Source organism: Aythya fuligula, chromosome 11, assembly GCF_009819795.1.
Source record: "Aythya fuligula isolate bAytFul2 chromosome 11, bAytFul2.pri, whole genome shotgun sequence".
Lineage (NCBI taxonomy): Eukaryota > Metazoa > Chordata > Aves > Anseriformes > Anatidae > Aythya > Aythya fuligula.
The window spans coordinates 21,739,730-21,761,048 of record NC_045569.1 but is presented as its reverse complement, the minus strand read 5'-3'; the positions used below and the strand labels follow the sequence as shown (position 1 = coordinate 21,761,048).

The following is a 21,319-nucleotide window of genomic DNA, read 5'->3' as shown; positions in this document are numbered from 1 at the left end:
AATTAGTGTCAATCTGAAAACAGTACCCACCGATTCTGCAAAGGGAAGTCCTGCTTGTAGTTCTTTGAAGGAGCCAGCAGACATAGATAAGTGATTTTTTTCCACTTGTCAGTGTTTTGGAAATCAAAGTCCATGGAGTCTGTTCAAGGAATCCTATTAGCCATAGAACAAGGGGCAAAGTTCAGATCTCTTGTCTGGATATTTTCCCCTATAACTGAAAATATTAAGCATATGAAATGTAATACACTTTCCAGTTACCATTATCTCTTCAAAAGTGATATGCCAAACAAATGAGCTGTTTTCTATCAAATATAATAAACTAATCAAAAGGAAGCGATTCTGCTTCTGCATACTGTAAAAGTAACTTCCGGCATGAATTCCTAACCACGTTTAATATGAGTGCACTATTGTAGCTGTAATGAGTTGGTTACATTTTAGGCAAGAGCTACAGGAAATACTTTTCTTTGGTAAGTTGAAGCAGGGAGAAAGGTAGGTGGTGGCCAAATTCCTTTTTCCTATGAAAAGACAGTGTGACTTAGAGCTATTGAAGTCTCAGCAGTGGGAAATAGTACTTAAATCTCTTGCCATGTTGCTTTTTTAGTATTATGGTATCACTAAGGATAATGATCATTTTAGTCATCCTGGGGTGAGTCCATTTGCACAATCTCAGCTTGGCTTGTTTCATTTCACTGAGGAAGTTGAAATTGCCCAGGCTTTGAAATTGAAGGCTTGCAGTTTAATGTGGTACTAGATATAGTAGCACTCTTTCTTAAAGCCCTTCTCCATAAATACACATCTGCAGAATTTCAAATAGATCAACACGTTTGTTTTGACTCCACACAAAAATCTCTTGCTGTAGTACTCCTTTGGGAAGGGAGAAGTTCAGCTGGCCTTCAGCTGTTCCTGCTTGTGTGATGAAGCTGTCAGCAGTATAGACATGAGATTCTGGTTTGGTTATCTAAGGATTGATCTTAGGAGCTGATTAGTTTCCAAAGGTGGCTACTTGGTTTGTTGCAAATGTGTGCAGCTGGCATATGACTTCTCTAATAGTCCCCTGGCAGCACTTAGAGCAAGAACAGCCAGGTAGAGACAGTCTTAGGGGTTATGGAAGTTGAGAGAGCAGCTTTGCATCAAACTAGAAAGTTGCATGTTCTTGTTGATCAATTCAGTAAACATGTTAGTCAAAATGCAGCAAGATGATTTCTCAGAGGGATCGCTCTGTGGGATCAAGAATCTTGAGGCAAAAAGAGTGAGTGTGAGGATAATAGCCACAACTTAAGTTGTATTAAGCAACTGCCTCGAGCTGTAGACAATGATGACAGTTCATGTAGTTCAAGATTATTGCAGAAGATAATGTAGCTTAAAGGTGAATGCCTTTCAGCTTGAAAACCGAGGAGTTAGGCTATAATACCATCATTTATTTGAAGGTGGTAAATCTTGAAGTGTAGAGAGATTTCTGGTGGTAGCTAGCAAGAAACTGGTTATGGTATGGTTAGGAGGAGAACATAGGAAAGATTGCAAAAACAGAAATTGCAGGTCACAACTGACATGATAATCTAGAAAAACTTTAAATGTGACCTGGGAACAGTCTTTATGCATTACATATATGCCATCAGATCATACCCTCTGGAAGATAATTGCTATCTTAAATGTTTTTAGCTGTGCCACACTTGTTTGAGCAGTTTTTTCTATACTAAGTACTTTCATGTTTAAGAATCCAACTTATTTTCTAACTTCTGTTTCAGCTTATTTAGAGATGAGGAACAAATGAGTCTAAGATGTGGCTCAAATGAGAGGAGATAAGCTGAGGGCAAAACCAATAACGGTGAGGCAGTCATAAATGATACCTAATCCACCTTACAAAAGGTGACTGTTTTGCTAACCTATCTTGCTGGCTCACTTCTGATTATCACAAACAACACGACTTTTTTGCTCTTGGGGTAATTGTGCAGCATAGTTTGCAGGAGAGAGCTATGGATGGTAGGGACAGCATGAAACAAAATAAGCGTCTGATGATGAACTGTCTACAGGGAAAAGGGATAGTCCTGATTGGCAGCAGAATAATGGAAGAAGGTAGGAAGAATTAGAAAGGATCTTGCATGACAAACTCTCCGTGTGTTATGGAGAATCTGGAAGCTAATAAATGTCCTGAAGGAGGGAAAGGGTAATGTGATGAGAAAAATAACTGTCAAACCAACTCAAGGTGAAATATTGAAGGCTTGTGTGCCCTTATGGTGAGGGTACCCCTATGTGCACTTTTGTACTGCTGTCAGTTGCCATTGGCTGCCATAAGTACTTGATCATGTACACTGTCTGGATGGTAATAGTTCTTTGCAAAACAGAGAGACTATGCTTTTCCAATAGAAATTGACATGTGGCAATGTAAAATGCTCAGAATAATTACTTCTCAGAACATGATAAACCTACTTCCTGATCCTTGTTTGAGTTTGTTTGGGAAAAAAAACAGTTACATTCCTGTAGAAAGCAGGAATAAAACAACAACAACAACAAAACTTCAGAAATAGTAGCAGCTGCTTTCGGCTAGACTGGTAGTTTAAGACAGTTGAATAGCTATACTAGTAATCTTTCCTCTCAGATTATATTCTGTGGTAGTCTTCAGAAAACTTGTTATAACCAACTAATGACACAATTGAAAGTCAAGCTAGGCTTAAATAGTATAATTAATATTTCATAAGGTGCATTATATCAATATGATGTTTGAGGCTCTGACAAGCTTTTTTTGGCTTTATTAACAAGTAAGGTCCTGTAATGACATGCTAGTTGTTATTCATTATATAGTCCATGTAAATCCTTACTGCTGATAGGCTGTCCAGTTTTCTAGGACTTAAATGCCAGAGTACTAGATCTCAGGTTGGAAGCTGATTTCTTCTTAGTCAATCTCTTAGTTCTTATATAGAAATAATCTGTTTGTACAGACTGTTTAACACTACCACTATTTCTAAATTTTTCTTTAGAATAGAAATTGTTTCATTCTCTAAAATGATTTATTCCAAATACATAATAAATTCACTGAATATTTCCAGCTTTATTCAACCTGTAGAATGAGAGACATGTCATACAAATGTTATGAAGTCGTAAGACTTTATTTCAAAAATACAGCTTTTACAATCTTTAACATACTTCTTTCAATACTAAGTGAGCTCTTTTTGTAAAATAATACATCTTCAGGATTGTCCCTGATAATAATATTGGGCTTCATCTTACCTGTTTGAAGCCAGCATAATGAACCTTCTTTGTTAGGCCAGGTTAGGAAGTTATGAGGAATATTTTTTGTTTTACCTTAGTGTATTTTAAAGTGTTGCTTTGTTCATAAAGTATGTGTTTTAGTTCTTACTGTGATAGCCCAACAGACTGCTTGATGGAAAGTAAGAACCCAGAGCTCCAATAACATGTTCCTATATTTGAGCTAAGCAAAGGTTAAATGAATGTTGATTTCTTGTTTTCATGCTGTCGTATCCAAATGCTGGCTACCGATTGAAAGGGTAAATAGTGCTTCTCTTGCTCCAGAATTCTTATAAATGTTTAACCTGCATTTTACAACTGACACTTCTGTACGTATTTATTATACACTTGAAACTACTGAGGATTCAGTAAAATCATATAGGATTCACTCATGTGAAGTATCATTACTATGAAAGAAATTAATTTTCAGAAATGCTCTGATTCTGTTCATCTTCTCTACTGTATAGTAAGGTAAGAACTGAAAATTCTATTCAGTTTATTAAAAATGAGTAAGGTCAAAGGAAATGCCATACTGAATCAGATCAGTGGTCTATGTAGCCTGATATTCTGTCTCAAGAAGCAACAATAAGAGATGTATTTCAGGGAGAGCATATGAGTGTAGCTGCTTTTGATTGTCCTCTTTTCCTCATACTCACTCACTCTACATAATGCTTGGATTTGGGATGTTAAAGGACATGTCCACAGCAACTCCTTTTAGTTAAAAAAAAAAAAAAAGTTGAATCCCTTCTGAATACAAATACTGTCTGCATTCACAGCTGTGTAACAAGTTACTGAAATTACTGCTTGCTATCAAAAGAAGTTATTTATTTCTTAAGTAGATTTAGCTTCACTGAGCGTTTCCTATCATTTAGCATTTTAGAATTTGGTGAGTAGTGACCTGATCTATGACTGATTTTTTTGTAAGCCTTGAATGTATTTCATGCTCTTGCCCTTCCTCTCCAAATTGAAGGATTTGGGACTTCTAAGATTAAGTCAGTTGTTCAATCCCTGTGATCATTTTGCTTATCTAAGCTAAACTTGAATGGATAGGCGCACTACTTCACATGCTTTTGAAGATAACGCTGTGCCTTCTTAATTTATTGTTTGCCCTTTTAATAATGAGCGATTCATGAAACTATGCACCTAAAGAATGTGGGGGGAAAAAATCATCCCCTTTGAACAAGATCTATCAGATAAGAAATCTAGCAAAATACTGGCTTTCCCTATTTGAATGATTTCTTGGTGTTATTGCCTCTCTATAATTGCTGACCCTATTTGTAGTATGCTTCTTATGTGACTTCTTGTAGTACTTGAGCATTCAGCTAAGACTTCCAGTTCTTATCTTCAGCTGCTGTTCATGAGTGACATCACCACAAAATAAAAACACCTACCTGCACTCCAGACTTCAGCATCCTCTAGAATATGACTTGCTTCCATAAAATTTGGCTGAGGTCAGTGCACTACTGGCTCAAGTTCTGAGAGCTGGGTGCCTTTTGCTGGAAAGCTGAATTGGCTGTTAGGAGTCAGCATTTGCATACTGAGAGCAGTGTCTTTCATGACCTTGGTGAACACCCAGTTCTATTGTTCTGACAACCCAGGCATTTCAAGTGTTGCAGGCACTGTTTTTAGCAACTTATGTAAGGCTTTTTTTTTTTTTTTTACTCATCAGACAACTGCTATCTCTTACTGTGTAACCTATTTTAATTCTTTCTATTTTTTGCCTAGAATAGCACTTTTTTTCTTGACTGTCTGGCCTTATTCTCTTATCTCTACTTTTCTGAGCTGTGTTTCTTATTTAAATAAGCATTTAACAGCTCTGAGTGAGATGGCCAGTTAAGAAGAAAGAAGGGGCATGTGATTGCACTCAGCATCTCTGGAAAAACAGCAATAAAAAGTCAATACTATTTTCTCCATTTCATAAAATGAGCAGCTTTCAATTACTGGATAACTGTTTATGAAGGATCTATATGCTGCAAAATAGTTATGTTAATTATCTGTTCTCAAAGACAGGCTTGATGCTACTTTAAACAGTGCTCTGGTAACTAGTTCATGTTCCCTCACAGTGGCTACACACAGAAACTTTGACTTGCATGTTTTTCTTGCAGTGCTGTAGTGACACTTCTTTAACTTGACAAAGGCAACATTCTCCTGGTGGCTGTGCGCATTGTAAGCACAGCAACTACAGTGACAGTGGCCTCACAAATAAGAGTAGCTCTAGCACGCTCTTTTTTTCTATCTCCTACCCTTTGGGGAATTTCATGTTTGTTTTAGCAGAAATGGTGGAGCTAGATGTAGCTATTACAAGTTAATACAAGCTCTGGGTGACTTTGTACAAATGATGCTGGAATCCCAGCCATACTTGGAGATTGGTAACAAAAGCTTTGTTAATGTATTGCTAGTGTATTATTAGCTTACTGTGGCTATGAATGTTTCTCCTTTAGTGTCCCTGCCTTCAGTGGCTTACAGTAGGCTTTTCCAATCCATGTGAACTGGACCTTGCTAAGACATAAGATAGGCAAAAGGGAAGGAGGATTAAGTATGAAAATAATCCTGAACATGTGACAACAGCTGTGAATAACTTTCTGACAGATTTCTTGGTCTGTTTCACTCTACAGTAGTTTCACTCTACCCTGCTATGAATTTCTTCCTTTGCTTTTAAAGAATTCCTAGTATTGGCATGGGCTTGAGGAGGGAGCATCTGACCAGCAGCTCTCAATTCCTGTTTACCTGGGTGGTGTACTTAAACAGTTGGAGGTAAGTGGCTTAAGATGTTTCAGTGCCTTCCTCCTAGGAATGAGCACCTGGGCTGAGCCATTTGGACTGTTACTCTGCCTGAGATCATGAATACATCTAGAGAAGCTTGTTTTTTCAGAACGTCCCAGGATAGGTTCATAAAGTGGAAGGCATCGTTACTTACAGCCAGCAAATGTATCCTATCTCACTTCCCCACCGGAGGCATTAACGTGTAAGAAATGAGCGATGTCGTCATCTTCCCATACTGGTACACGTGCTCGTGTGTTGCTCGGAAATGTTGTCCACCCATCAGTCTGCAGAGCGGCAGCACTGCTTCTGGCACTCTGTTGCATCCAGCTTGGATGAAAGAACTTAGCAGAGCTCGTCTGAAGTTATCTTTTCTAGGATTTTAGCTGCTATTTCAAAAAATATTTTTTCCCCTAGATGTGGACTCAGAAAGCCAGCACTGAAGGAGCCTGTTAATCCTATTTTGCCATGAGATTAATTGTTGTCATGTGCTATTGTAATTTTAATGCCATAAGTCCAACCTCCTTAGAAGACAGATGTCCCTGACTCTGATTTGGCTCCGTTCCAGGATTTTGTCTTGCCCTGTTAACCATGGTGTTGCCAGAGAATATGCTCTTTTTCCTCTCTGTAAGAAGTTAAAATTGCAGACTGGAGACACTATTTTCCTTTCCTGAACTGGTATTGCTCCGTACATGGGGAATCTGAGATGACATGCTTTCTATTTGATCCTGAAAAATTATAAAATTCTCTGAGCTATAAAATCACGAAGTTTAAAATGGACTTAATGGGCATTGGTAAAGACTGTGTGTCTAGAAGCATCTTCTGAAGTAGCACCTTTTATTCTTTGTAATGGAATGTCTTGCTACTTGATTTGGAAACTTTAGGAAACTGCAAAAAATACTCAGCTTTTCTTTATTTCTTGATAGAGCAAACATGTTTCTGTATGGTGTCCACACCATACACCTATTCCATCTGATTTCTTACATATTGCCTTATTCTACTAGCCTATATGAAGCAAAAAATGAAGCAAATTAGTCAATTTCTGAATTCAGGCTTTAGAATGCTAAGAGAACTGCAAGGAAAAGATATTTACTACCTGAAGACAATCTCACTTTTTATTATTATTATTATTATTATAAACAAAGCAAATGTTTTAACTATTTTTGTTTGGTAGGTGAGAGTGTTGTGATTTTTGTATTATGCAGACAATTGTATTAAGGTGAGGTGCACTATGTATTAAGATGAGGCATTGCTTTTCATTTGAATGCATCAGGTTACAAGCAGTCTACCATAAACCATTGGTTATTACTTTCAGTGGTTATAATTGCCAGTGGTTAAAACTGTTCCTCACATCTAGGTTGAATTCATTTACTGTGCTTTGCAGTCACTATATTTCATTCTGACTGTATCTGCTATGTCTGAGTTCTCTTCTGGAACAAATTTTACTACCTGTAGATGCCTTCTCCCCTTCCCTCATAATGAATCCTTTTGTATAAATCAAACTAATTTTGGGGAGGGAGGGGACTGTTGACCTCAAGCAATACTTTGTGTTATGATACAACAAACAATCGTGTTACGATCTCTTCAGTTTAAAGAGCCTTAGAATCTGCTTTTCAAAAAGGAAACCAAAAACTACAAACTGTAGTGGTCTCTGACCATCCTATTGATCACATTCTTGCTCTTAACTAATAGCCTGCAATATATATCTACAGCTAGCTCTCTACCATGAACTGAATTTGTGTGTTCTCAGCCATGGTGTTGTTGTTTTCTAAATGTAACCAACATGGCACAAGTGTGATATAAATTCCTTGCTTTTTTCTATAATGTGTCTAGTCTAGTAGAAAGATCAATGGTTTTGGCACCAATCACAAGTTTCAGTTAATTATTAGTTATTTTAAATATTAATTATTAATTATTTTCTTGCAAGTAACTGAAGTCTTGATCACAAGTTATATGGAATTCCCTTAGAAATATGTTGAACAAATCTCTGCTCATCAGCTGTTTGTCACTTAAAACTGACTTTAATCTTTCTGACAGTGATTTCTGATCTAGTAGAACGTATAAATTTATCTTTTCTAACAGAGTAACATACAAATGCATCAGACCCATCCAGCCTTCTGAAAAGATTTCTCCATAGAGCAATGAGTTGTAGTCCCAGATCCTGTGTATTTGTTGTTGTTGTTGTTTGTTTGTTTTTGTTTTTCTTCAGGATGCTCAATGACTTGAGTTCAGGGATAGGGTAGGTCCTAAAACTGCAGGACAGCTTCTTATAAAAAATTTCTTGGGGAGCAGGATTATGCTGCGTACATGAAAATGATGCATGCATATGTGGTTTCTTGGGCTAAAATAGTAATGTAAGAGTTCCTACATAGTCCAATAGCTGTCACAAGATCACTTTTTTTTTTTTATTGCAAATGTGATTCTTTGACCTTCTTTACCTAAAGTAAATGGAGTACTGCAGGCACACAGTTTAATTGAAAGAAAAAGTTCAGCAAAATTAGATTCCTGTTCTCTTTGGGGATGGGGTGAGGGGTGGAAATGGTAGAGGAAGTGCTATCTCCCATTGGTGCTGTGATGTTCACTTACTCCAGAAATGCAATACATGTAAGAAACCACTCTGATCAAAAATGTGGCCAGTATAGGTATCTATTTTGCTCCATCCGTATCCTTTCCTTAATTATCACTTAAGGCTGGTATGTATGGGAAGCTTACTAACAAAACTGTCAGTACAGTGCTAGTAGGTGAATTCCATATGCAGGCATACTTAGTCCAGAATAAACCTCCATTAATCAAATAGTGTTGATTGAATTATATAATGAGAAATAGATTTATATGGTTATATTTTGTACTCTTAACTAGTCTTAATACAGAACAGACAAAAATTAACACTTGGTCTGTTCTGTTCTTTCTATTTTCTGCTTTACCTTCACGCATACCTCTAATTTTCCAATTTTGCCAGTTTATTAGATAAAGCTCCCAAAGCCGAAATAACTGAAGTTGTGAATATTCACTGGTAGCTCTCTGAAGTTAGTACTTGCCCTACTAAACTATTATTTTGCTTCTAAAACTAAGTATCGTGGTTTAGTATTGTTGGTAGTTTGTGGAATTCAAATTCTAGAAGTGTATATGGCATATGTGGAGGTAAAGAGTAAATGGGTGGGTTCGTCATGAAAGTCTTTTTTGAATTCTTCATGAAAAATGAAGGTAGAACAGTTCTGTTTTATATTTCACATGTAAATAAAGATTCCAGGTGTCAAGATCTGTTTGAATGGAACTAGAGGGATGATTAACACTTAAATTTGATAGAAAAGGAAAACTAATAATGAAGTTGTTAGTAAAAGGTTGGTTATTTGTTCAGGACACAGAATGAAAGAAGCATATTGTCATTGTTGCATTTTCTTAGTACTTCTTGTCCCAGTGGATGTGGGTATTGTCTTACTTGATTTATTTTTAAATATGAGAATGCCAAGAAATATTAAATGCAGGCCAGTCTGTCCTTGAGGTAGTAGTGTGAATAACTGATTTGTATTTCTCAATCCTCTTTAAATGTGTTTGGTGGAATGCATTTTAAATACATCTAAAACAGTGTCTTTTTATCCCTACTGGTATAGGTCTTTATCTGTAGAATTACTGGGCAGACAAGCTGGATGAGACTAGAATTTTTCATGGTTAAAAATAAAAAATGAAGACAGCAAAAAGTCCCCAACCAATAGGACACAGTTATATTTTGCTTTCAAATGACCTCTGTTTAGCAGTTCTACTCATAGTTTATAAAACCGAGGCCTGGTCTGGATTTTGTTTGCTACACTTTGATGCTTGCAATCGTGGAAACTGGTTATGGCTGTTCAGTTACTTTGCCTTTAGGTAGGTGAATAGTGTGAATTTTACCAAAGCCTACAACTTTGCTTCTGAAACTTTGAGTATTAATGATTGTGCAGGAAAATCTGCAGTAGACAGTTTGACTCCTATAAAGAATATTCTTCTGTTCTGAAGATGAGACTTGCTTGTACTTTTACTCATATTTCATGGAGATTAATAATTCAGAAGTGGTTATTGATTTTTCCTTCCATTTGTCTTTTTTCGTCTTGGGTTTCATCTGAGCTGCATCTTTGCAAGAAAGCACGTGCTACAGTGCTCATCCTGCAGGATGGCATAAAAGCAGGAGGGAACAGTGCCTAAAATGGATGTCCTATTTGATTTCTGCTAAAAAAAAAAAAAAAAAAAAAAATGCTTATTTCACATCTTTTCCTTTCTTGACTAGTAGGCCTTACAAGGAGCAAATAGCTGTTTACCATAATGCCCCCTACCATGCTTGCTATCTACTAATGCTAGTTTGGAGGAACTACATTTTTACTATTCAAATTTCAAATATGCCTCACAGAACAGTTTCTGTTCTGTAATCAAAGTATATGGCTGTTTCCTGTAGTATCTTTGCACATAGTAGCAACTAAATCCTCTCTGTTTTTTTCTTTTTTGCTTGTCTTTAAACTGCGATTCATTGTGAGAGAAGCTTCCATATGATGGCACTTAAATCTGAACACTGATAAGTCACAGGTTCTGCATTTTTCCAGGCATATGACCGCTGTTTTATGTTTCTTAAAGAAAATGCCTACATTTCAACATCTCAATGTTTTCCGACTCTAAATATCACACTGAGGAGAAAGGTAAAGGAAGACAGGTATGGGTTAACAAAAACTCTCTTTTTGAGAGTCTTCAGTAGTCTTTTATACTGAGTTGCATAACAGAAATGACAGGATATTGCAAACTTTCCCATGTATATTTTGTTCTGGAAATCTTACCTATGCCACTGCCAATTCTAAAAGTTGTTCTACCTTCTCCCCAGCCTTTCTTTTGCTTTGTCTATCAGGCTTAGCTTCCCATCTTCAGTTTGCTTAATCTTCAGTCGCCACTGCTTGTTGCAGGTTTGCCCCTAAGGATCCTGCTGTGAATTTCAGAACTGTCCTACAGGTGTCCTCTATAACATTTGTTATTTGGACAACCGTATCTGGTAAATCAGTGCCTCTGATCTAATAAATACTCTCCTTAAAGATGTCAGCAGCCTTTCTGTTTCTGTTCAAGCCTAGGAGGCAGTTGAAAAAGCAGCAAGTCCCTGGGAATCTCATCCTTCTCAGGGTAGCTGTTGTCTATTACAAGAGATAAGTGGCTCTTTCAGAGAAAGAATGAGATAAGAAACTGTTAAACATATCTGGAAGAAAAAGATGCTCTCTACAGTAGGAAGGATCTTGCACCATAGTTTGGTTCTTGCAGCTTCTCTCACACTGCCTTAGGTATTTCTTTGTTACTTTTCAGTGCTAGACCTGGCTTATATCTTCTGTTGTTCTCAACATATGCTGAGACATGTGAAAAGACATGATGTGCCTCTGGCTGGAGAAGTCTGGTGGGTGTTAACTGGGTACTAATGCTGATGAAGGCTGCTGAGGATACACAGGCAGCATGGACTCTGTGTGTGGAAGACAGGAGTTTTTCTTCAGGTAGACGTATGCTACTTATTGGCAACATTTGGAGCAGTCTTTCCTTGAACTCCTTGTTATAAAACCAACAGGATTATATCCTAGTCCCTCCTTCCTCTCTACTGCATTAAGCCACCCTTTTCACAGAATGGCTGAGGTTGGAAGGTACCTCTGAAGATCATGTAGTCCAACCACCCTGCCAAGAAGGATCACCTTTTGGGTGCTATGAAGTCATCCTTTGCTCACGCAGGCTACACATTGGTTCCTACTGTGCCCCAGTATTTGCTTCAATCCCTCTTTATGTTCCTTCTGGTGTTTTAGTACTGCGCATGTTTGCTCCAGTTTTGCAGCCTTGATTTTTATGTCTCTTTATCTTTTCCATCGAGAGCTCTAGACAGGTCATCTTCTGTTATTTTCCCTAAAGCTTTTGAGTTGCTGAGTTAAATTAGGATCACCATTTTTAAAACCTTCTTTTCTGGGACAAGAGAGACCAGAGTGTTGCCAAAGAACTCTCAGGTTTCACAAATTTGTTTAAAGTAGGAATTGGAAAAGAGGTTGATAACAGGTGCTGACAGTCTCTCTGGACCTACATTAAGAATGCTATTTGGTGAAGAAAATGATAAACAGACAAATGTAACAGATGATTTGGCCTATCCACCTGTGAACTTTTTAAAAACCACAAGTCAAAGTCTAAAGAAACTATTTCTCAATAGCTCAGGTAATCACTCATTAGGCCCTGAGGCATCAGAAAGATGAAAAGATTACTCTCTAATTAAGAAGTGAGCATAAATGCCTAACAATAGTGGACCTGCAAAGCAGCTGAAAGAATAAAATACTTAAGGGATCAAATGTTTCTTGACAACTAACAAGGTGTGACTGCTTTTCAGATATAGATACTTTAAAAATATAGTCACTCAACAAGAGCACGAAGTAAATACTTAGTCAGAATTTAAGCAGTCATACAGAATGGAAGGGTACTCCTATTTGTAAGTAAGAAAGAAAGCTGGAAAGACACACAAAATAGTTACACAAAAAGATTCAGGTGTATTTAGCAAAAACAAGTATTTAAAAAAATCCTGGTAAAGCCCATAAACAAGAGCAAAAATCAGTGTACCTGGAGAGAAAAGAGGATAGGCAAGAGGGTTGTAGAAGTGATTTTCCAAAAGCTTGAAACAAGTAGTCAGTTTTTTTGTTTGTTTGTTTTGTTTTTTTTTAAGAAGAGAGCCTGTGGAAAAGTCAGTAACTGGGTAGTCAAAAAATAATCTTCCAACAGGATGGATGCAAACAAATCCTTGCACAACTGTGGTCTCCTTCATACAGTATGTTGCGGAGGTATCCTGCTACTTCTCTAGTAATTACATTGCCAGGCCAGTCTTCTGTAATGAGATACCAGAAGTCAGAATTCTTTGCATTGTAAACTGTGTGCTTTTCATTTAGAGGTGCTAGGAAATACCTGACCTTACTAATAAAAACAGAACTCAAATTAAAAGCATGGCTATGGCTTGGTGTATACATGGTAATCCTTTGTTCCACCAATCCAGATGTTTGTATGCTGTTTATTAGAATCTCTAGTCTCATTAAAGACTTGGTGTATGGTTATGAAGGAAAATCAGGTGCATTTGAGCCAAAGAAGCCTATGGAAGATAGCAGGCAATTCTGAGCCACTGTCTGAATATTTACTGTAAGCTCTATTCAGTATTATGCTTTAGCATAATGTTCTTGGAATTCTAATATTTCATCAAGAAACTCAGCCTTCACTTTATATAAACTTTTCAACATCATAGTATAGAAAAGCATGGAGGTGCGATCCTGGCTGTAACCTAATACTTGAAAATAACAAGAAAAAACATCTTAAGAAGTCATTTTTGTTATTTGTGCAGGCCTGGAGAAATAGCCAGTTTGTGACTTCCAAGTATTTATGATCAAGAACAATCCTATCAGTGCGATACAGACTGAGGTACACAGTGATGATAAATGTTCGTGTCAGTAACAGTTTAATTCCTTATGTAATTCTATGCTCTAGTCAGTGGAGATCTATACCTTATATCTCAGGAAGTTTCTAGGCCCTTTCCAAGCCCAGCAGACAGGGACTACAGTTTTCCAGCATAAAGAGAGGATCTTTGTTTCAAACCCTGGTGACTTGGTGGCTGTCATTATTTGACTCATTGAAGGAGAGTTTTTGTTAGTGTAAGTGGTAGAAACTCCATCCCTTCTCTAATTCTGTTAAAATAAATCTGTCCTTGCATCATAGAATAGTGTCCCTAAATACCAGTGTTCAAATGGTTCTTGGAATGGAACATCAGTAAGCCTTAGTTAATACCAAGAGCACTAGTTTTATTTTTTTTCCCCCCTCAATGTTTTGTGGTCCTGATGTTTGTGATGTCTTATAGGTGACAAGTGAAATGTACTTATTTCCTGAAAGAATGAAGAAACTGTGATGTTGATCATAGCTCTGTAGGTCTTTCTGGCTTTAGAAAGTAGGAACTGGAAGCTAGAAAATGGCCTTCCCTTTAGGAACTGGAAGAGACTTGAAGTTCAGTAAGTGCTTTCTTTCTTAGTGCACCTTTTCTTCTTTCTTTGACAGCTATTCTTAGGGGGTTGGCTTTTGTTTTTTCTAAATGATAATTTGTTGATCTCTTTAGAAGCTAAAAAGAAGAGGCTATCTGCAATTGTCATCTGATCACATAAAGGCAGGAGGGCTGCCTCAAAGAACTGTGCAGAAAGAAGGCTTTTTAGGCCAGTTAAATGACTGGTTTGTGGTAAAGGCAGCAACTGTTTTAAGAATCCCTTCTGCTTTGAACAAATGTTTTGCTAGTCAAGCAGCACAGATATGAGCTGATTGTACGCCATGAATTTGTACTTTGTGAAAACTGCCTTAACTCATAAGTAATTCTTATTTGTAAGAACACTTGTGATAGACAAAAACACAACCCTGCCTGCCAGGGCATAATCATATAACAAACTGGAAAGTGAGGGGGTAAATTAGAGGTAAGAGATGCATCTGTCTCCTGTTCATTCATTTAACAGAGAAAAACATTTCTGATATAAACTCTCAACAGCAACTGGAAGACTCAATTTTTTTTTTTTTGTGATTTACATGGAGGCAGATACATTGAGACAAAAGAGATAAGATCATGTTAGCATTTCTCACTTTATAGATTTCTCACTTTATAGAAAAGGCAGAGGAAAAGCACCATTAAAGACATGAGAGTATGGACGCACTAGTGAAAGTTAATGGGAAATAATTCTTTTTATTTTCCTCTCCTGAATTAGGGAGTATGACACAAAATCACTGGCCAGAAGTTACAAATCAAGTACGTAGGAGGAAGAACCTTTTGTACATGATGCGTTGCTAAACAGTTGCCACAGTTGAAAAGTATACATAGATTCAGAGCGCAATAGAGAAATCTTCTAAATGAAGATGGAAACAACCTTTGTTGGAGAGCGAGGGCTCCTAAGCTGGTGTCTTCCAGAAACTAAGAGGTATACTCGCCGGTATACCAATCTGTCTTGTATCTTATGCTCTTGCACAAACTGGTTGAGTTTGGAAGGGACCTTTGGAAGTCATCTGGTCCAACCCCAATGCTTAAGCAGGGTCACCCAGAGCAGGTTGCCCAGGACTCTGTCAGAGATTCAGAGATCTTCTGAAGATCTCCAAGGAAGGAGACTCCACAACCTCTCTGGGTAGCCTGTACCACTACTCAGTCACTTGCACAGTAAGGAAGTGCTTCCTGATTTTTAGGTGGTACCTCTAATGCTCCAGTTTGTGCCTATTGCCTCTTGTCCTGGCACTTGGCATCGCTGAGAGGAGCTGGGCTCTGTCCTCTCTGCACCCTCCCTTCAGATGCTGATGAGATCCTACCTGAGCTTTCTCATCTCTAGGCTGAACTGTCCCAGCTCTCTCAACCTTTCCTCGTGACAGATGCTCCGCTCCCTTTATTATCTCAGTGACCCTTTTCCGAACTCCTTCCAGAAGCTCTATGTCTATATTGTTCTGGGAAGCCCAGAAATGGACACTCAGCTCCAGGTGTGGGCTCACCAGGGCTGAGTAGCAGCATGACCCCCTGGAGTATCAGCTGCTCCACCCAATTTTGTGTCATCTGCAACCTTCTTCAATCACTTAATTGCAGTTGTTGCTATTTCTCTGTGGCTGGAATGTTATGCTGTACTGATGATTCTGGTGACTGGAAAATAATTGTGCCTCCCACCACTTGTTAGTTGCCCGGTTTGACTGTCAAGTGCGTAGCTGGGCACAGAGCGACAGATCAGAACTGCTCCTTGTGGTGACTTTTACTTTGAAGGTGAAAGCAAAACTTAGAAGGCCCTGTCCTCACCTAGTGCTTGTCACAGGCATTCCTAGCCACCACAGTATGCTTACTGGCATGTGCAAGTAGCTGGTGTCACTGCCTCTGTGTTGGAACTGTCAAGCAGCAGACTGGGATGTGGCAGGTGTAACAGAGCAATTCAGCAGCTCCCATTGCACGAAACTATATATATATATTTTTTTCAATATGCAGCTGAAGTTTGTCTCTTTGAGTTCCTATTTAAAACATATTAAAAAAAAAAAAAAAAAAAGCCACAGATGTTAGATTCCACTGTGTTAATGTTTCCTGAGGTTCACAGATATTAACCACTGATTAGCATCATCTGCAAGCTACGGAAAGTAAAGTTGTAATTTATTGTTAAAATGCATCAGAATTTGGTTACAGTTCTATTCCTGAGCCTTCCATTGTCTCAGAAGGTCACCGAGAGGGACACTTGCTGTAGGGCAGGCAGGACGCCTTCGGCTTTCCTAGTTAACTCTGTAAGCTGGGACCTTGTGTAAGGCAAGCAGGACCCTGGTAGTGGTTTTCAGTGCTTGCTATGGATAAAAGGTTACTATTGGCAATTAACATATTATGGAGTAGTTACAGGCCCTGCATGGAGTGTTCCAAATACTGGGCTCTCATTCCTGCTCTGCTGGGCTTAGAAGCATGCTTCCCCTGCCTCGCAAGTCTAACAGATCAGGCACTGTGATATTGGTTAAGAAATGAGTTGCGAAGTTCTTAGCGAAATGCTTAAATCATTTTCTGAAAACCGTGCTGGAAATAATCTCCAGAGCTCAGGTTGCTGGCATTCTCGCGTCGCTCACTCAAACTCTGCTGCTAGCCAGGCAGCACTGTCACCAGCCAAGCTGCTCAGGCTGTACCAGCTCTCTCCCTCTCGGTTCACGGCTAGCCTGGCGCAAAGCCCCCCTCAGACGAAGGGGGGAGTGCCGCTGCTCAGGGGCACCGCTCCGCGGAGCAGCCTGACTGGAGCCCGCGGGGGAACAAGCAACGCGGGGACCCGCTCGGCCCCCGCCACGCACCCGGCCTGCCCGCGCCCACGAGCGGCCGGCCCCGACGGCGGCGCGGCGCTGCAGCGGCGGGCAGCGCGCAGGGGGTTAAGGCAGCCCCGCGCGGGGCCGCGGGCGCGGCGGGGGCCGGGCGGGGGCCGGGCGGCTCCGCCCTCGGCTCGCCCTGACACAGCAGCTGCCGCCGCGGGCCTGCGCCGCGCATCCCCGGCTCGCCCCGCGCCCCGACACGGCCGCCGCTCCGCGGGCCGCGCGTCCCGGGACACGATGGTATGTGCGCGGCGCCCGCCCCGCCCGGCCCGGCCCGGCCCGGCAGTCCCAGGCTTGGGCTGGGCTGGGCTGGGTTGGGCTGGGCTGGGCGGCGGGGGGGCGGCCGCCGTCAGGACCCGCCGTCAGGACGGCGAGCCCCTCGCGGGGCCGGGGCAGCGCGGCTTTGTTCTGGGGCTGATGCCGTCCGCTGCTGTGGAGAAAGCTCGTCGGTCGGGGGAGGACGGGTTCCGGGGGGTGGGGGTGGGGGGTACTGGAAGTGCAGGTACCCGGCCCGCGGACCGCGCCCGGCCCCGGCTCCCCGGCCATGGCCGTCCGCTGGCGGACCGGGGGGCCGGGGCCGCGCTGCCCTTGCGGAGGAGCGGCTGAGGGCTTCGCGGAGCAGGCTGCGGCGGCCGCGTTTGGCCTTCCTTGGAGTCTTATTGGAGCCGGGGGCCGACCGGCCGGTGGTCGAGGGGGCCGGGGTAGCGACAAGAGGGCGAGGGGGCTGCGGATGGCGCTGGTCGTTTATGACCCTTGTGAAGACCTCGCCCCTTTCAGCTGCTCCTGCTCCCGGGTGTCGGGACAGACTGGATTCCCTAGCTGCTCAGCTGTTTACTGCGCTTGTGTCGTTAGCTCAGGCACAGAGAAGGATGCCCAGTGAATCTGGAGGAGGCTCTGGAGAAGACGGTCTGCCTGCCGGGGGCTGCCGGAGCCAGCGCTGCGGCGCTATGTCTGATCCTGGCGTGGTCGTGCCTGAAGATGCGGCGCTCGGGAGAGGGGCGGCGGCGGCACAGGGCACCTCGCGGGCGCTCCCTTTCGGCAAGGCTCGGTGGAAGCCGGCATTAATGCCCGCACCGCCGTCCAGCTCGGCGCTGGTGCTGGAACGAGGCTAATGCCTGGCAGGAGCCGGGAGGGCTGTAAAGGGGGACTGTCGTGCCGCCGATTAGATGAAAGAGAGATGCGGGCACCCTCCTGCTATTTCTCTTTCCTTCAGTGCTGCACACCCACGCACGAGTAGTCTCGGAGTAGCTGAAGTCTGGCTTTGAGCTGCTCAACGCTACATTCTTCCGCTACAGGAGGCCAAAAAGCATTCCAACTCTTCCAGTTAGTGGGGTAGGAAAAAGGGAAGGTTCTTGCAAAACGCAAGTGAGATGCAGCTTTTCTAGGGCAGCGGAGGAGGAGAAGAGATGTGGCTAGATTTGGAGTTGAATTTTGTTATAGTAGGCTACAAGGAGGCATTTTGTGCTTTAGAAGTGAAAACGACAAAGTGCTTTCTTTTTCCTAGTAGCAGTCCTTTGTCGTCCCTTCCCCTGCTGTGCTTCCCCGTGTAGCACAGTGGTGTATGGGGCCAGCTTTTCCCTTTTTGAGGAGGGGAGAAGGTGCGTTACCGCTGGTGCAGTGTGATGACACCTTTGCGGTCCATGGACACACAGGGATCTGTTTTTTTTTTGGATATCTTTGTCCTCTGTTAGTATTGTCTGTAGTAAACATCTTGTTAAAAGTGTTAAATCATCTATGCTAGTGCTAAAATGTATTGAAGCATCTCAAAATAGGGCTTTTTATCTACAGCGTCCAGAGCTGGAGCAGGGTTTAGCGTGGTGCACATGTCAAGCTACATGACTGTGAATATCTATCGGAGACTGCTGTTTTGGCTGCGAGGAAGAAAGAGAGGCAAACCTCTTTGACTGAGGAGGGAGCAATTAAAAGTCGGTACTGATGCCAACAAAAGCTTTTTTAATAGAAAAGAGAGGGGCCGCTGTGGCTGGGGGCTGTGAGCAATCGGGCTGGGGCTCACAGTGATGTAGGAAGGAGAAAAAGGAGGGAGCTGGACATATTTATCGCACAGCGGGCTCGGAGGGGAGGAGCGTGGCTGCTGCACACTCACACGCAGAAACGCGCACACACACACTGCGGCAAATTCTGCAGCTGGTGCCTGCTGGCTTATGACTGCAGAAAAAACAAGCTCCAGTTTAAACTCTCTGATCTCAGAGACGAGGCGTTTCTATTCCAAGTATCTCTGGTTCCACTGCGAAAAGCCCTGCAGGCTGGGCACTCTTCCAGAAGGACAGGAATTCCTTTTCTTCTGATGGGGCAGGGGACCTTTGACTGCATAAGGTCAGTATCCTCCCTGTCTCCTTGACAGCTCTGTACTGCTTGGTTGCATCCAGATTGCATGTCTGCCCTTACACTTCCTCCAGCAAGTCGTGGTTGTATACAGGCCAGAAACTCTTTTTCTCTCCCCTCCTTTCCTTTGATCTGACAAGGCCAGGCTGTCAAATCTTCCACCTTGCTCCCATTTTGTGGACAGAGGGATGTGTAGATTTGCAGTAGTTTCTCTCCTGGCAAAACAATCCACGAGAGGAATGTCGTTCACATTGTCTTTGCCATTCTTCCACATGTCTGTGTTGTCAGTATACCTTAGTCATGTCCTCAGCAGATATGGAGGTAAACAGATGATGGACTTGAGCAGAGGAATACAGTCAGCAATAGCCAGCACAGGCTCTCCTTAGTGAAAGCAAGGAAGCCGTCTGTACGTAAACAAGAAATGCAGCGTGTCTCATTCAAAGGAAGGTGGCTGGGCACCAGACTAGGGGTAGAAGAGGGGTTCTACAGCATGAGCTTCTATGGGGCATGGTCTTGCATTCTTCTGTCTGTCTTCATTCACATACCATTCTAGGTAATTCCTGGGATGGCTGCATCTCTTAAAAGAATAAGAAACTGAGAACCAAGTAAGGATCCAGCAGTATGTCTTTGTGATAGGTGTCTGAGATCCCAGTTGGTTCTACTGCTGGCCTCTTGGCTAGCACAGCCAAATGTGCTATGTGCATTATCACAGGCTTTCGTTTGTGATTGATGGATAGGAAAGAGAGAGACCTGCAGGCCACTGAATGCTATTGGAGGACAAAGAGGACAAGGTTGGTTAATATCCAAGGACTTCACAGTAATAACTAGCTCAAAATGAAGGGTGTACTTTCCAGACTGTGAAGTGTTTGTGAAGCAAAACTACTGCGAAGGGAAGGAAGGGAGGTAGTATAGTTACTGGGCTGATGGATTGTCTCTGTGTATGGGAAGGAAAGAGAATAAGTTACATGTATATGAAAGCTTAGAAAATATTCAGGGGAAGATTCACTGCAGTGAAAAAAGAGGATTTGTTTTTCTTTCCCCTCAAAAATCCTGAATTAGTTACAGGTCCATATCATTCTACAGACACAAGTCTTGCTGCTGTTGAGAGGAAAGACTAGAAAAGGTATTGAGCTACTTCGGTTCTAACTTGTTTGGTATTTGTTCTTTTTCCATCCCCTTTGAATTGCTTGATTGAATTATGTGAATTAGAGCAGCTTGGATGAATTCTGTGGACTCCTCTTACAAATACACATTTTTCTTTGTCTAGGACAAACATTTTCCCCCTTGCTAAAGCATTCAAGGTAACAAATTTCTACAGGTTTAACGAAAACTGTGGGGCAGTAGAGGAAAGTGATCCAACTTAGTGCCTTCACTGGGACAGTACGTATTCTGTTTGGCCTGCCATCTGGGCAGTCAGCACTTATGCACCAGCTGGTCAGACAGTGCACTTCTATCTCTGAGTGTGCTGCCCCTTGACTATTTGGTAGTTATGACTCATAAGAGGACATGAGGATATTGCAAGGAACGTGGAGGGTAGCTAGGATTATTACAGTGCGACAGTGCAGTGTGGACACATAAAATAGTCATTAATTGCACGGCTAATGGAACAACTTAATTGTATATCCGGTGCTTCAGGGAGCCTTCCTAGGCTTTATTCACAGATGAACTTGAACATTGGTGTCCTTGGCCAACAGGTTCTTAGTTCTCCTGAGACAGGCCTCTAAGTCTTGCTGAGTCAATCTTTCAAATGGATAGAGTAACACTGGGTTGGACTATTTTTATGGGAAGTGCAATTTGGTTTCCCTTCTGCGTTCCAAAAAGACATCATCATGCAAATACCTATGTTTTGAAATAAATCAGAAAGCCCGTTCTTAGCTTCAAAAATAAAGGTTTGGATAGTTCCTCTAGGAGGATGAAATTTGAGAATCGCAAATGAAAGGAGGAGTGTAAGTCACAGATGGGATAGGCTTTAACATGCACGTCTGTTATCAGTATGACCTACTGAACTTGAGTCTCTTTGTATGTATTACTGTCTTTCATGGGCCTTCTTGTGAAGCACCAAAATCTCTTGCAATTTGCTAGAACCTACCTTAGTGTCCTGGGTTCTCAGTAGACCAGGTATGTAAGGTTCTTGGTGAAT

The 21,319-nt window shown here is 41.6% G+C and overlaps 1 protein-coding gene across 2 annotated transcripts in view; it reads left to right on the top strand.

Moving 5' to 3' along the window:
• Positions 1-21,319, top strand: part of MAP1A (microtubule associated protein 1A) — a 60,897-nt gene that overhangs the window by 6,017 nt on the left and 33,561 nt on the right. The window contains exon 1 of one of the 2 annotated variants that reach the window (XM_032194857.1): positions 17,013-17,076. The exons of the other annotated variant lie outside the window; for it this stretch is intronic. The gene's annotated coding sequence lies outside the window, so the exon portion shown is untranslated. Of the gene's footprint in view, positions 1-17,012; positions 17,077-21,319 lie in introns of those variants that run through there. 2 annotated transcript variants of the gene reach the window in all.